Source organism: Rutidosis leptorrhynchoides, chromosome 1 (genome assembly GCF_046630445.1).
Source record: "Rutidosis leptorrhynchoides isolate AG116_Rl617_1_P2 chromosome 1, CSIRO_AGI_Rlap_v1, whole genome shotgun sequence".
Taxonomy (NCBI): Eukaryota; Viridiplantae; Streptophyta; class Magnoliopsida; order Asterales; family Asteraceae; genus Rutidosis; species Rutidosis leptorrhynchoides.
Genome location: NC_092333.1, coordinates 441,308,827 through 441,321,625, shown reverse-complemented (window position 1 = coordinate 441,321,625; position 12,799 = coordinate 441,308,827).

Here is a 12,799-nt window from a genome sequence, read left to right as displayed (position 1 = left end):
AAGAGGTAGTCATTTTCGTCGAAAGAACGACATCTTGATGACCATTTTGAAAAACATACTTTCACTTTGAGTTTAACCATGATTTTTGGATATAGTTTCATGTTCATAAGAAAAATCATTTTTCCAAAAGTATAGCTTTTAAATCAAAGTTCTTCTTAGCTTTTAATTATCCCAACCAAAACAGCCCCCGGTTTTACTACGACGGCGTATATCCAGTTTTATGGTGTTTATCGTGTTTCTGGGTTTTAAATCATTAAGTTAGCATATCATATAGATATAGAACATGTGTTTAGTTGATTTTAAAAGTCTATTTAGAAGGATTAACTTTATTTACGAACAAGTTTAGAATTAACTAAACTATGTTCTAGTGATTACAAGTTTATAACGTTGAATAAGACAGCTTTTTATGTATGAATCAAATGATGTTATGAACATCATTACTACCTCAAGTTCCTTGGATAAACCTACTGGAAATGATAAAAATTGATCTAGCTTCAAAGGATCCTTGGATGGCTTGAAAGTTCTTGAAGCAGAATCATGACACGAAAACAATTTTAAGTAAGATTTCCACTCGAAATAAGATTGTTATAGTTATAGAAATTGAATTAAAGTTTGAATATGATTATTACCTTATATTAGAAAGATAACCTACTGTAAGTAACAAAGGTTTCTTGATCTTGGATGATTACTTGGAATGGATTTAGAAAACTTGGAAGTAAACTTGCAATCTTGGAAGTATTCTTGATTTTATGAAACTAGAACTTTTGGAATTTATGAAGAACACTTAGAACTTGAAGATAGAACTTGAGAGAGATCAATTAGATGAAGAAAATTGAAGAATGAAAGTGTTTGTAGGTGTTTTTGGTCATTTGTGTATGGATTAGATATAAAGGATATGTAATTTTATTTTCATGTAAATAAGTCATGAATGATTACTCATATTTTTGTAATTTTATGAGATATTTCATGCTAGTTACCAAATGATGGTTCCCACATGTGTTAGGTGACTCACATGGGCTGCTAAGATCTGATCATTGGAGTGTATATACCAATAGTACATACATCTAAAAGCTGTGTATTGTACGAGTATGAATACGGGTGCATACGAGTAGAATTGTTGATGAAACTGAACGAGGATGTAATTGTAAGCATTTTTGTTAAGTAGAAGTATTTTGATAAGTGTCTTGAAGTCTTTCAAAAGTGTATGAATACATATTAAAACACTACATGTATATACATTTTAACTGAGTCGTTAAGTCATCGTTAGTCGTTACATGTAAATGTTGTTTTGAAACCTTTAGGTTAACGATCTTGTTGAATGTTGTTAACCCATTGTTTATTATAACAAATGAGATGTTAAATTGTTATATTATCATGATATTATGATATATAATATATCTTAGTATGATGTATATACAGTTAAATGTCATTACAACGATAATCGTTACATATATGTCTCGTTTCGAAATCATTAAGTTAATAGTCTTATTTTTACATATGTATTTCATTGTTAATACACTTAATAATATATTTACTTATCATTTAACATAATTAACCAAGTGTATCAATATCTTAATATGATTCATATGTACCAAGTAAGACGTTGTTATAACGATAATCGTTATATATATCGTTTTCGAGTTTCTTAAATTAATAGTCTCATTTTTATGTATATAACTCATTGTTAAAATACCTAATGAGATACATACTTATAATAAATTCATGTTAACTATATATATAACCATATATATGTCATCGTATAGTTTTTACAAGTTTTAACGTTCGTGAATCACCGGTCAACTTGGGTGGTCAATTGTCTATATGAAACCTATTTCAATTAATCAAGTCTTAACAAGTTTGATTGCTTAACATGTTGGAAACACTTAATCATGTAAATAAAAATTTCATTTAATATATATATATAAACGTGGAAAAGTTCGGGTCACTACAGTACCTACCCGTTAAATAAATTTCGTCCCGAAATTTTAAGCAGTTGGAGGTGTTGACGTATCTTCTGGAAATAAATGCGGGTATTTCTTCTTCATCTGATCTTCTCGTTCCCAGGTGAACTCGGGTCCTCTACAAGCATTCCATCGAACCTTAACAATTGGTATCTTGTTTTGCTTAAGTCTTTTAACCTCACGATCCATTATTTCGACGGGTTCTTCGATAAATTGAAGTTTTTCGTTGATTTGGATTTCATCTAACAGAATAGTGAGATCTTCTTTAGCAAAACATTTCTTCAAATTCGAGATGTGGAAAGTGTTATGTACAGCCGCGAGTTATTGAGGTAACTCAAGTCGGTAAGCTACCGGTCCGACACGATCAATAATCTTGAATGGTCCAATATACCTTGGATTTAATTTCCCTCGTTTACCAAATCGAACAACGCCTTTCCAAGGTGCAACTTTAAGCATGACCATCTCTCCAATTTCAAATTCTATATCTTTTCTTTTAATGTCAGCGTAGATCTTTTGTCGACTTTGGGCGGTTTTCAACCGTTGTTGAATTTGGATGATCTTCTCGGTAGTTTCTTGTATTATCTCCGGACCCGTAATCTGTCTATCCCCCACTTCACTCCAACATATCGGAGACCTGCACTTTCTACCATAAAGTGCTTCAAACGGCGCCATCTCAATGCTTGAATGGTAGCTGTTGTTGTAGGAAAATTCTGCTAACGGTAGATGTCGATCCCAACTGTTTCCGAAATCAATAACACATGCTCGTAGCATGTCTTCAAGCGTTTGTATCGTCCTTTCGCTCTGCCCATCAGTTTGTGGATGATAGGCAGTACTCATGTCTAGACGAGTTCCTAATGCTTGCTGTAATGTCTGCCAGAATCTTGAAATAAATCTGCCATCCCTATCAGAGATAATAGAGATTGGTATTCCATGTCTGGAGACGACTTCCTTCAAATACAGTCGTGCTAACTTCTCCATCTTGTCATCTTCTCTTATTGGCAGGAAGTGTGCTGATTTGGTGAGACGATCAACTATTACCCAAATAGTATCAAAACCACTTGCAGTCCTTGGCAATTTAGTGATGAAATCTATGGTAATGTTTTCCCATTTCCATTCCGGGATTTCAGGTTGTTGAAGTAGACCTGATGGTTTCTAATGCTCAGCTTTGACCTTAGAACACGTCAAACATTCTCCTACGTATTTAGCAACATCGGCTTTCATACCCGGCCACCAAAAATGTTTCTTGAGATCCTTGTACATCTTCCCCGTTCCAAGATGTATTGAGTATCTGGTTTTATGAGCTTCTCTAAGTACCATTTCTCTCATATCTCCAAATTTTGGTACCCAAATCCTTTCAGCCCTATACCGGGTTCCGTCTTCCCGAATATTAAGATGCTTCTCCGATCCTTTGGGTATTTCATCCTTTAAATTTCCCTCTTTTAAAACTCCTTGTTGCGCCTCCTTTATTTGAGTAGTAAGGTTATTGTGAATCATTATATTCATAGATTTTACTCGAATGGGTTCTCTGTCCTTTCTGCTCAAGGCATCGGCTACCACATTTGCCTTCCCCGGGTGATAACAAATCTCAAAGTCGTAATCATTCAACAATTCAATCCACCTACGCTGCCTCATATTCAGTTGTTTCTGATTAAATATGTGTTGAAGACTTTTGTGGTCGGTATATATAATAATTTTGACCCCATATAAGTAGTGCCTCCAAGTCTTTAATGCAAAAACAACCGCGCCTAATTCCAAATCATGCGTCGTATAATTTTGCTCGTGAATCTTCAATTGTCTAGACGCATAAGCAATCACCTTCATTCGTTGCATTAATACACAACCGAGACCTTGCTTTGATGCGTCACAATAAATCACAAAATCATCATTCCCTTTAGGCAATGACAATATAGGTGCCGTAGTTAGCTTTTTCTTCAATAACTGAAACGCTTTCTCTTGTTCATCCTTCCATTCAAATTTCTTCCCTTTATGCGTTAATGCAGTCAAGGGTTTTGCTATTCTGGAAAAGTCTTGGATGAACCTTCTGTAGTAACCAGCTAGTCCTAAAAACTGGCGTATGTGTTTCGGAGTTTTCGGGGTTGGAATTAGATTTCTCTATTTTTATGCCCTTTCCCTTATTATTTTCTTTTGCTTTTTTAAATTCAGTTGGGGTAATTTCTATAACATCATCGGAATTCTCGTCGGAATCCGATTCATCGGAGAATTGGTAATCCTCCCAATATTTTGCTTCCTTGGCGGAAACACCATTGACCATAAATAACCTTGGTCGGTTGGTTGAGGATTTTCTTTTACTTAACCGTTTTATTATTTCCCCCACCGGTTCTATTTCCTCCTCCGGTTCCTCCTCTTCCGGTTCTGATTCTTCTTCCGGTTCCTCTTCGGGAACTTGTGAATCAGTCCAATATATATTCGACTCTTCGTTATTATTAGGTGAGTCAATGGGATTTGTGCTAGAGGTAGACATCTATCACACAATATCAAACATGTTAAGAGATTAATATATCACATAATATATACATGTTAATAATATATAGTTTCCAACAAAAATGTTAAGCAATCATTTTTAAAGAAAACACGGTCGAAGTCCAGACTCACTAATGCATCCTAACAAACTCGATAAGACACACTAATGCAAATTTTCTGGTTCTCTAAGACCAACGCTCGGATACCAACTGAAATGTCCCGTTCTTATTGATTAAAAACGTTCCATATTAATTGATTTCGTTGCGAGGTTTTGACCTCTATATGAGACGTTTTTCAAAGACTGCATTCATTTTTAAAACAAACCATAACCTTTACTTCATAAATAAAGGTTTAAAAAGCTATACGTAGATTATCAAATAATGATAATCTAAAATATCCTGTTTACACACGACCATTACATAATGGTTTACAATATAAATATATTACATCGAAATCAGTTTCTTGAATGCAGTTTTTACACAATATCATACAAACATGGACTCCAAATCTTGTCCTTATTTTATTATGCAACAGCGGAAGCTCTTAGTATTCACCTGAGAATAAACATGCTTTAAACGTCAACAAAAATGTTGGTGAGTTATAGGTTTAACCTATATATATCAAATCGTAACAATAGACCACAAGATTTCATATTTCAATACACATCCCATACATAGAGATAAAAATCATTCATATGGTGAACACCTGGTAACCGACATTAACAAGATGCATATATAAGAGTATCCCCATCATTCCGGGACACCCTTCGGATATGATATAAATTTTGAAGTACTAAAGCATCCGGTACTTTGGATGGGGTTTGTTAGGCCCAATAGATCTATCTTTAGGATTCGCGTCAATTAGTGTGTCTGTTCCCTAATTCTTAGATTACCAGACTTAATAAAAAGGGGCATATTCAATTTCGATAATTCAACCATAGAATGTAGTTTCACGTACTTGTGTCTATTTTGTAAATCATTTATAAAACCTGCATGTATTCTCATCCCAAAAATATTAGATTTTAAAAGTGGGACTATAACTCACTTTCACAGATTTTTACTTCGTCGGGAAGTAAGACTTGGCCACTGGTTGATTCACAAACCTATAACAATATATACATATATATCAAAGTATGTTCAAAATATATTTACAAAACTTTTAATACATTTTGATGTTTTAAGTTTATTAAGTCAGCTGTCCTCGTTAGTAACCTACAACTGGTTGTCCACAGTTAGATGTACAGAAATAAATCGATAAATATTATCTTGAATCAATCCACGACCCAGTGTATACGTATCTCAGTATTGATCACAACTCAAACTATATATATTTTTTGGAATCAACCTCAACCCTGTATAGCTAACTCCAACATTCACATATAGAGTGTCTATGGTTGTTCCGCAATATATATATATAGATGGGTCGACATGATAGGTCGAAACATTGTATACGTGTCTATGGTATCTCAAGATTACATAATATACAATATAAGTTGATTAGGTTATGGTTGGAATAGATTTATTACTAACTTTCACGTAGGTAAAATGAGTAGTTTTTATCAATCTTGTTTTACTCGCCATTTCTTTGTTTCTAATCCGTTTTGAGTGATTCCAGTGGCCACGGTTTCGTATTGAACTTAACTTTATGAATCTAAATAGAAAAAGTATAAGTTTATAGTTGGAAATACAAGTTACAAGTCGTTTTTGAAAGAGGTAGTCATTTCCATCGAAAGAACGACATCTTGATGACCATTTTGAAAAACATACTTTCACTTTGAGTTTAACCATGATTTTTGGATATAGTTTCATGTTCATAAGAAAAATAATTTTTCCAAAAGTATAGCTTTTAAATCAAAGTTCTTCTTAGCTTTTAATTATCCCAACCAAAACAGCCCCCGGTTTTACTACGACGGCGTATATCCAGTTTTATGGTGTTTATCGTGTTTCCGAGTTTTAAATCATTGAGTTAGCATATCATATAGATATAGAATAAGTGTTTAGTTTATTTTAAAAGTCTAGTTAGAAGGATTAACTTTATTTACGAACAAGTTTAGAATTAACTAAACTATGTTCTAGTGATTACAAGTTTATAACGTTGAATAAGACAGCTTTTTATGTATGAATCGAATGATGTTATGAACATCATTACTACCTCAAGTTCCTTGGATAAACCTAATGGAAATGAGAAAAATTGATCTAGCTTCAAAGGATCCTTGGATGGTTTGAAAGTTCTTGAAGCAGAATCATGACACGAAAACAATTTCAAGTAAGATTTCCACTCGAAATAAGATTGTTATAGTTATAGAAATTGAATTAAAGTTTGAATATGATTATTACCTTATATTAGAAAGATAACCTACTGTAAGTAACAAAGGTTTCTTGATCTTGGATGATTACTTGGAATGGATTTAGAAAACTTGGAAGTAAACTTGCAATCTTGGAAGTATTCTTGATTTTATGAAACTAGAACTTTTGGAATTTATGAAGAACACTTAGAACTTGAAGATAGAACTTGAGAGAGATCAATTAGATGAAGAAAATTGAAGAATGAAAGTGTTTGTAGGTGTTTTTGGTCGTTGGTGTATGGATTAGATATAAAGGATATGTAATTTTGTTTTCATGTAAATAAGTCATGAATGATTACTCATATTTTTGTAATTTTATGAGATATTTCATGCTAGTTGCCAATTGATGGTTCCCACATGTGTTAGGTGACTCACATGGGCTGCTAAGAGCTGATCATTGGAGTGTATATACCAATAGTACATACATCTAAAAGCTGTGTATTGTACGAGTATGAATACGGGTGCATACGAGTAGAATTGTTGATGAAACTGAACGAGGATGTAATTGTAAGCATTTTTGTTAAGTAGAAGTATTTTGATAAGTGTCTTGAAGTCTTTCAAAAGTGTATGAATACATATTAAAACACTACATGTATATACATTTTAACTGAGTCGTTAAGTCATCGTTAGTCGTTACATGTAAATGTCGTTTTGAAACCTTTAGGTTAACGATCTTGTTGAATGTTGTTAACCCATTGTTTATTATAACAAATGAGATGTTAAATTGTTATATTATCATGATATATAATATATCTTAGTATGATGTATATACAGTTAAATGTCGCTACAACGATAATCGTTACATATATGTCTCGTTTCGAAATCATTAAGTTAGTAGTCTTATTTTTACATATGTATTTCATTGTTAATACACTTAATAATATATTTACTTATCATTTAACATAATTAACCAAGTGTATCAATATCTTAATATGATTCATATGTACCTAGTAAGACGTTATAACGATAATCGTTATATATATCGTTTTCGAGTTTCTTAAATTAATAGTCTCATTTTTATGTATATAACTCATTGTTAAAATACCTAATGAGATACATACTTATAATAAAATCATGTTAACTATATATATAACCATATATATGTCATCGTATAGTTTTTACAAGTTTTAACGTTCGTGAATCACCGGTCAACTTGGGTGGTCAATTGTCTATATGAAACCTATTTCAATTAATCAAGTCTTAACAAGTTTGATTGCTTAACATGTTGGAAACACTTAATCATGTAAATAAAAATTTCATTTAATATATATATAAACATGGAAAAGTTCGGGTCACTACAAAAGCTGAACATCAGAAACCATCAGGTCTACTTCAACAACTCGAAATCCCAGAATGGAAATGGGAAAACATTACCATGGATTTCATCACTAAATTTCCAAGGACTGCAAGTGGTTTTGATACTATTTGAGTAATAGTTGATCGTCTCACCAAATCAACACACTTCCTGCCAATAAGAGAAGATGACAAGATGGAGAAGTTAGCACAACTGTATTTGAAGGAAGTCGTCTCCAGACATGGAATACCCATCTCTATTATCTCTGATAGGGATGGTAGATTTGTTTCAAGGTTCTGGCAGACATTGCAACAAGCATTGGGGACTCGTCTAGACATGAGTACTGCCTATCATCCACAAACTGATGGGTAGAGTGAAAGGACGATACAAACGCTTGAAGACATGCTACGAGCATGTGTTATTGATTTCGGAAACAGTTGGGATTGACACCTACCGTTAGCAGAATATTCCTACAACAACAATTATCATTCTAGTATTGAGATGGCGACGTTTGAGGCACTTTATGGTAGAAAGTGCAGGTCTCTGATTTGTTGGAATGAAGTGGGGGATAGACAGATTACGGGTCCGGAGATAATACAAGAAACTACCGAGAAATTCATCCAAATTCAATAACAATTGAAAACCTCCCAGAGTCGACAAAAGAGCTACGCGGACAGTAAAAGAAAAGATATAGAGTTTGAAATTGGAGAAATGGTCATGCTTAAGGTTTCACCTTGGAAAGGCGTTGTTCGATTTGGTAAACGGGGGAAACTAAATCCAAGGTACATTGGACCATTCAAGATTATAGATCGTGTCGGACCAGTAGCTTACCAACTGGAGCTACCTCAACAACTCGCGGCTGTACATAACACTTTCCACGTCTCGAATTTGAAGAAATGTTTTGCTAAAGAAGATCTCACTATTCCATTGGACGAAATCCAAATCAATGAAAAACTTCAATTCATTGAAGAACCCGTCGAAATAATGGATCGTGAGGTTAAGAGACTTAAGCAAAATAAGATACCGATTGTTAAGATTTGATGGAATGCTCGTAGAGGACCTGAGTTCACCTGGGAGCATGAAGATCAGATGAAGAAGAAATATCTGCATCTATTTCCAGAAGATTCGTCAACACCTTCAACAGCTTAAAATTTCGGGACGAAATTTATTTAACGGGTAGGTACTGTAGTGACCCGAACTTTTCCATGTTTATATATATTAATTGAGATTGATATTTACATGACTAAATGTTTCCAATGTGTTAATCAATCAAACTCGTTAAGACTTGATTAATTGAAATAGGTTTCATATAGACAATTGACCACCCAAGTTGACCGGTGATTCACGAACGTTAAAACTTGTAAAAACTATACGATGACATATATATGGTTATATATATAGTTAACATGATTTTATTATAAGTAAGTATCTCATTAGGTATTTTAACAATGAGTTATATACATAAAAATGAGACTATTAAATTAAGAAACTCAAAAACGATATATATAACGATTATCGTTATGATAACGTCTACTAAATACATATGTATCATATTAAGATATTGATACACTATATTTAACATGATAAAATGATATTTAAATATATCATTAAGTGTGTTAACAATGAACTACATATGTAAAAACAAGACTACTAACTCAAGAATTACGAAACGAGACTTATATGTAACGATTATCGTTGTAACGATATTTTAATGTAAATATCATATTAAGAGATATTCATACATCATAATATCATGATAATATAATAATTTAACATCTCATTTGATATAATAAACATTGGGTTAACAACATTAATTGAGATCGTTAACTTAAAGGTTTCAAAACAACACTTACATGTAACGACTAACGAAGACTTAACGACTCCATTAGAATGTATATACATTTTGTGTTTTGATATGTATTCTTACACTTTTGAAAGACTTCAAGACACATATCAAAGTACTTCTACTTAACAAAAATGCTTACAATTACATCCTCATTCAGTTTCATCAACAATTCTACTCGTATGCACCCGTATTCGTACTCGTACAATACACAGCTTTTAGATGTATGTACTATTGGTATATACACTCCAATGATCAGCTCTTAGCAACCCATGTGAGTCACCTAACACATGTGGGAACCATCATTTGGCAACTAGCATGAAATATCTCATAAAATTACAAAAATATTAGTAATCATTCATGACTTATTTACATGAAAACAAAATTACATATCCTTTATATCTAATCCATACACCAACGACCAAAAATACCTACAAACACTTTCATTATTCAATTTTCTTCATCTAATTTATCTCTCTCAAGTTCCATCTTCAAGTTCTAAGTGTTCTTCATAAATTCCATAAGTATAGTTTCATAAAAATCAAGAATACTACCAAGTTTGCAAGTTTACTTCCAAGCTTTCTAATCCATTCCAAGTAATCATCTAAGATCAAGGAACCTTTGTTATTTACAGTAGGTTATCTTTCTAATTCAAGGTAATATTCATATTCAAACTTTGATTCAATTTCTACAACTATAACAATCTTATTTCGAGTGAAAATCTCACTTGAACTGTTTTCGTGTCATGATTCTGCTTCAAGAACTTTCAAGCCATCCAAGGATCCTTTGAAGCTAGATCCATTTTCCTCATTTCTAGTAGTTTTATTCAGAAAACTTGAGGTAGTAATGATGTTCATAACATTATTCGATTCATACATATAAAGCTATCTTATTCGAAGGTTTAAACTTGTAATCACTAGAACATAGTTTAGTCAATTCTAAACTTGTTCGCAAACAAAAGTTAATCCTTCTAACTTGACTTTTAAAATCAACTAAACACATGTTCTATATCTATATGATATGCTAACTTAATGATTTAAAACCTGGAAACACGATGAACACCATAAAATCGGATATACGCCGTCGTAGTGAAACCGGGGGCTGTTTTGGTTTGGATAATTTAAAGCTATGATAAAATTTGATTTAAAAGTTATTCTTCTGGGAAAATAATTTTTCATATGAACATAAAATTATATCCAAAAATCAAGGTTAAACTCAAAGTGGAAGTATGTTTTCTAAAATGGTCATCTAGACGTCGTTCTTTTGACTGAAATGACTACCTTTACAAAAATGACTTGTAACCTATATTTCCGACTATAAACCTATACTTTGTCTGTTTAGATTCATAAAATAGAGTTCAATATGAAACCATAGCAATTTGATTCACTCAAAACGGATTTAAAATGAAGAAGTTATGGGTAAAACAAGATTGAATATTTTTGATCTTATTAGCTACGGGAAATGTTTAACAAATCTATACAAATCATATCCTAGCTAACTTATATTGTATTATACATGTATTCTAATATATTATGTAATCTTGGGATACCATAGACACGTATGCAAATGTTTTGACATATCATATCGAACCATGTATATATATTATTTGGAACAACCATAGACACTCTATATGCAGTAATGTTGGAGTTAGCTATACAGGGTTGAGGTTGATTTCAAAAATATATATACTTTGAGTTGTGATCTAGCCTGAGACGTGTATACACTGGGTCATGGATTGATTCAAGATAATATATATCGATTTATTTCTGTACATCTAACTGTGGACAACTAGTTGTAGGTTACTAACGAGGACAGCTAACTTAATACGCTCAAATCTTTAAAACATAATAAAAATGGTTGTAATTATATTTTGATCATACTTTGATATATATGTACATATTTGTATAGGTTTGTGAATCGATCCGTGGCCAAGTCTTATTTCCGAGGAAGGAAATATCTGTGAAAGTGAGTTATAGTCCAACTTTTAAAATCTAATATTTTTTGGGATGAGAATACATGCAAGTTTTATAAATGATTTACAAAATAGACACAAGTACGTGAAACTACATTCTATGGTTGAATTATCGAAATCGAATATGCCCCTTTTTATTAAGTATGGTAATCTAAGAATTAGGGAACAGACACCCTAATTGACGCGAATCCTAAAGATAGATCTATTGGGCCTAACAAACCCCATCCAAAGTACCGGATACTTTAGTACTTCGAAATTTATATCATATCCGAAGGGTGTCCCGGAATGATGGGGATATTCTTATATATGCATCTTGTTAATGTCGGTTACCAAGTGTTCACCATATGAATGATTTTTATCTCTATGTATGGAATGTGTATTGAAATATGAAATCTTGTGGTCTATTGTTATGATTTGATATATATATATATATAGGTTAAACCTATAACTCACCAACGTTTTTGTTGACGTTTAAAGCATGTTTATTCTCAGGTGAATGTTAAGAGCTTCCGCTGTTGCATACTAAAATAAGGACAAGATTTGGAGTCCATGTTTGTATGATATTGTGTAAAAACTGTATTCAAGAAACATATGTCGATGTAATATATTTCTATTGTAAACCATTATGTAATGGTCGTGTGTAAACAGTATATTTTAGATTATAATTATTTGATAATCTACGTAATGTTTTTAAAACTTTTATTGATAAAATAAAGGTTATGGTTGCTTTAAAAATGAATGCAGTCTTTGAAAAACGTCTCATATAGAGGTCAAAACCTCGCAACGAAATCAATTAATATGGAACATTTATAATCAATATGAACGGGACATTTCAATATGACTGGTGTTCTGCTTCATATTGCGGAACACAGGCTTAATGTAAATCCATTCCTAAAACCTATAG